This window comes from Crocodylus porosus, unplaced genomic scaffold (assembly GCF_001723895.1).
Source record: "Crocodylus porosus isolate Cpor-Errol unplaced genomic scaffold, CroPor_comp1, whole genome shotgun sequence".
NCBI classification, from domain to species: Eukaryota; Metazoa; Chordata; order Crocodylia; family Crocodylidae; genus Crocodylus; species Crocodylus porosus.
Window position 1 is genome coordinate 236,352,028 of NW_017728886.1, and position 4,953 is coordinate 236,356,980.

At 48.5% G+C, this 4,953-nt stretch overlaps 1 protein-coding gene across 3 annotated transcripts in view; it reads left to right on the forward strand.

Annotated features, from left to right (window-relative positions):
- Window positions 1-1,773: 1,773 nt before the first annotated feature.
- Window positions 1,774-4,953, forward strand: part of ATP6V1C1 (ATPase H+ transporting V1 subunit C1) — a 38,669-nt gene continuing 35,489 nt past the window's right edge. For 2 of the 3 annotated variants that reach the window (XM_019551574.1, XM_019551563.1), the window contains exon 1: window positions 1,774-1,890. The gene's annotated coding sequence lies outside the window, so the exon portion shown is untranslated. The remainder of the gene's footprint in view (window positions 1,891-4,953) is intronic. The other variant, XM_019551582.1, reaches the window with a different exon arrangement.

Consider the following 4,953-nt stretch of genomic DNA (forward strand, 5'->3'; position numbering starts at 1 on the left):
TGTTCACAGGTGGCCGGCCTGTGAACTAGCCCAAGGTATCTCTGAACTGGTCTCTGTTTGGGCTGGGCTGTCTGGGCAGAAACTGTGTTGACTTAAATACTTCTCAAGTAGCCAATCATACGATTCCTTCTGTGGAATATTCTAGGCTGATTACGTAATGGCTACTTGCTTAGTGCATGACTGGGCATGCGTGCTCTGCCAAATTGAATACCTCACTCAATCACACACTGGCCATGTGTGTGGCGCGTGTTCGGACATGCGCACTTGCCTTAGGTGCTTTCCACCTGCATGTTCGTACTTGTCCCTCTTAGCTCTGTGTCATCAGCACCTTCTGATTTTTGGCTCAGACAGCGCCCCCCGCCAGGAGTTGCCCCTGCCCCTGTAGGCAACTCCTGAGGATGGACCAAAGATGCTGCCTTTGCAGGAAAATGGGTTGCGTTTCAAAAGGGTTATATGCCACTTTGTTGGCAGTATGGACAGCCATCCATGTGCTGCTTGGTGCTGTGGTTACCATCACCTAATACTTTTTAAACACCATGTCTGCTCACAGGAAGGACTAAACCGGGGACAGGCAATTATTTTGGCTGGAGAGCTGCTTAATGAGGTTTGGTGAGCTTTCCTGTGGCCCTGCCCCTTGACAGTTACCCCACCCCCTGGTCACCATCTTGGGACCTGAAATCCAGCCTCTAACTCACGGGGACTCCACGGGGAAGTCACAGGCCAGATGAAAGTGCTTGGGGGACAGATGCGGCCCACAGGTCTCGGAACTCTGTGGGGGGGCTCCGTCCAGCTGAGTCCTGGGACCTTTGTGGGAGGGGGTGGAGAAGGCTTCCAGATCCGGCACATGGAGCTTCCCTCCACTGGCACGAGTGTGGGGGCTGCCCATGTGCAGCGGGGAACCCCCATGATAGAGGCAGCCCGGCAGGGGCTGCGCTCCTCACCACGATCTTCAGCATTGGGCATAGCTGCCTGCCACCAGGCACCAGCACCAGGCACAGGCACCCTGAGTGCCCCTGCCTGCTGATGCCACCTGCAGGGCTGCACACCGTGGGGGAAGTGTGGGGGAGTCTCCCCTACCCTTCCTCACACCCCACAAATGCCACACACCCACACCCTGTCCCCTACATCTGCACCCCCCAACATACCCTATCGGTTCCAGACTGAGCACCGAATCCCATTGGCTAGAGCAGTTTTCTTTAATCTTTACTAATCTGTAGAGAAGCCTCTGGGATCCCCATAAGATTGGGCTCCCAATACAGTCCACGGCCTCTTGTGACCTATTCATAAAACTTTTCTAAAAAGATTACATGAATATACAATCTCAAATAGTATATCATTAGAATTTATAATCCCTACTCCATGATGGTATCTTTGCACTCCAACGTATCTTAAATTAAAACTACATATAAGTTGGTTTTTTTGTTTTTTTTAAAAGCATTTACAAAAATAAAAAAAACCCATTAAATAAAAAAGCTGATTGAAATAAATTAAAAAATCCTTATTATATTTATTTCTTTATTTTAAATGGTTGATTTTTATCCCCCTGCCTTGCGGTGCCGTTCGTGCTCTAGGACCCAGGAGCTCCCCCAAGGGGCGGGGCGCTGGGCCGGCAGCCCGCTCTGAGGCGGGGCCGGGCGGGTCTAAGACGAGCGCAGGCCCGGCACTCTAGCGCCTCTGGCGGCCGCCGGGGAACTGTACGCGCTCCCCCCGCCACTCCCAGCAGCCACCACGCGAGTCCCGCCGCCTTCCGGGTGTTCCGGTGCGAGTCAGCTGACCGGGCTCACGTGACTCGCTGGCTGGAGCGGGCGGCGCATGCTGCTGCGCGGCGGCGATGGAGCAGTGAGTGGTAAATAGCCCCGGCGTTGCCCACCCGCCCGCGCCTGCAGCCCGGTGAGTGCGGGGCGGGGAGCGCGGCGCGGCTCCAGCACCCTTGGGCGCGGGCCTCCGACCCGCCAGACTCGAGTCCGCACCCGCTTGAGCTGGCGCAGGGCCGGGGCCGCGCTGCGGCCTGTGCGCAGGAGAACGTTTCCCCCTCCCTCCCCTTACAAACGGGCATTTTCTTCACTTGCAAAATAGGCCGCAGGCCTCACTTCCCCGTTGCGGCAAGTTCCCCGGAGAAGCAGCTGTGTCGAGGAGGAGGGAACTATGGAAGGGAAGGCTCCAAGTCCCCGCCTCCGGGGCCCTGCCCGTCGGGAGCCGGGTTGTCATCCCCCGTCCTGCCCCACAGCTGAGCCACCTGCTTCCCTTCTAGTGCTCCCTTGCAGATGGGCCAGTGGTGGTACGGATTGGCGGCTGGCTTGTTCTCAGCCATGAGATGTTGCCAGGGAGTGATGGTTTCTGGAGGAATCAAGCAAGTTTAGCCTCTGAGAAACACGCCAGTCCCACCTCCTTGCACCTGGTGCATTGAAATAGATTTCCTAAGTTGTCCTGGTGCCCAGATTGGTTATTTGGGTTGTTAACAATGTGGCTTCTTTCCCTATTAACGTAGGCAGTATCTTATATGCGTGCGAATGACAGGAGTTTTAGGTCCAGTTTGGTGGCAATTTTTGATGTCTTCAATTCTTGGTCTTGCTTCCTATTTAACATGCAGGCACTGCGTTCTAGTGCAGTGGTTCTCTACCTTTCTTAGACCACAGGTACCCCTTGGAAAATGTGAGACTTTTGTTTTCACTCAACTTGTGACTACAGAAGAGTAATAGGGAAATTCTTCTGCTGTAAAGAACTCGGGAAAACCACAACAGGGCAGATAGTTTTAGACACTATAGATTACCATTCAGAATCTTTTGGTTTGTCTTGTGAATTGTGTTTGTGCATCTAATAGTGCTAGAGGGGCACCCCTGGAAGGATGTTGAGGGACCCAAAGGTGTCTTGTTACCCTGGTTGAGAACTGCTGGTGCATTCCAATAAACTTTCCTGTTACCTTGTTGTTTCAAGATAGAATTAGTGTCATCTTGCAGTGGTACTAGAGCAGGGGTGGGTAATTATTTTGAGCAGAGGGCCACTTACTGAGTTTTGGCAAGCCATTGAGGGCCACATGATAGGCAGCCAGGGGCAGATAAATATTAATTTTCTAAATTTTTTTAGGTGCCCCGCAGGCCAGATAGAATGGCCTGGCAGGCTGTATCCGGCCCCCGGGCCACATTTTGCCCACCCTTATTCTAGAGAGTTTCATGATGAATTGTTTTACAACTGTGCCAAGTGAATATTGGCTCTACTTTCCACTTCCTTGGAAAATTAAAAGAAATTATTTGTATGAAATACTAACTTTCCTTTGCTCTGTCATATAAGGAGTTGCCTATAAACCTATAGCAACTTATGCCACTTAAAAATTGGTCATAGTTGCATTAATATTTTTAGATTCTATGATTAAGAATCCTCTAGTCAGATGAAAATAGAATTTAAGAAATTATCTTAAATATCCCAGACATGCTCATAGACTTGTCTATGAAAAGATACCCCTCCCCCTTGGTTTTTTACTTCTACAGAATTTTTTTGCTGTGCAACCTGGTTAAAAATAAATGTCTTAATGATATTTCAGAAGAATAACAAATTATTGGTCCCACTGTTGAAATATTTGTTGTACTGGTTTCCCTAAACATACTGTATACTTTGCCTATACTCCGTGGGTTTGAAGCTATTGTTCTGGTGAAGGAGTAGAAACTGTAAATGGCATGGAATATAATGGTAATATCAGTGAGAGAAGGAAACAAACTCTGAGTATATTTCTACGTTTGACTTCTTTTTTCAGAGTTCATCACAGTGTCTAGTTTTGCACAAGTGGGTAGCAACTCTAGAGCGAGTTATTCTGATTGAGTTACATTATGACACTTAGCTGCTTCAGAAAGTTGTGCTGCCAAGCAAGTTATACTACCAAATTCCTTTTGAAATTCTGCCTTTTCTTTATTTTGTAAAGTCAGTGTTACAACTAAATTGGTATTGCAGTGCAGTACTAATGTATCACAGCAGTGGTTTGGAGGAAGTTGGTGTGTGCATCTACTACAGGGACTGGCAGACAAGGTTCTTTGGGTGAATCTGATATCTTTATTAGACCAACTTAAATAGTTGGAAAACAATTATTAAGCAAGCTTTCGGGTTCAAAAACCCTTCATCAGGCTAAGGAAGTTTCAGTAGTTGGTGTGTGTTCTTCCTGAATGGAATGAAAAGTAAAGCAGCCAGAGGCTGGGCTTGTCTGTATACAAGACAGGTAGTCAGTGAAAATTTAGATTGAGGAATCAATGGGTGAGAGACTAAGGAATCAGCAGGTGAGAGACAGGCTGGGTGGGTGGGGAAGAGAGAGAAGGGGGGGCCAGTAGTGAAGAGCTACCTAGGGAGTCAGTATCTCTTTGCTATTCATCCCCCTTCTCTTTCGCCACCCCGCCAGCCCCTCTCTCACCCATTGACTGCATTTTCACTGACTACCTGTCTTGCATGCAGACCAGCCTAGCCTCTGGCTTCTTTACTTTTCATTCCATCCAGGAAGAGCACACATCAACTGCTGAAACTTACTTAGGTTGATGAAGGGTTTTTGAACCTGAAACTTGCTTAATAATTGTTTGGCAACTATTTAAGTTGGTCTAATAAAAGATATCAGATTCACCCAAAGAACCTTGTCTGCCTATGTTCTTAGACCAACACGGCTACAATCTACACCCCTACTACGGGCAGAATTTCATTCCATTACAGGTACTTCTGACTGCAGTTCTTTCAGAGGTACTTTCTTAGACAGTGGTGAGAATTAGATGGCTAATTTGATAAACGCTGATTATTTCATAGATTTCATAGACAATAGGGCTGAAAGGGACCTCGGGAGATCATCAAGTCCAGCCCCCTGCCCAAAGGGCAGGAAGTCAACTGGGGTCGTAGGATCCCAGCAAGATAAGCATCCAATTTACTCTTGAAGGTGTTCAGTGTAGGTGCTTGAACCACCTCCGCTGGCAGACTGTTCCAGACCTT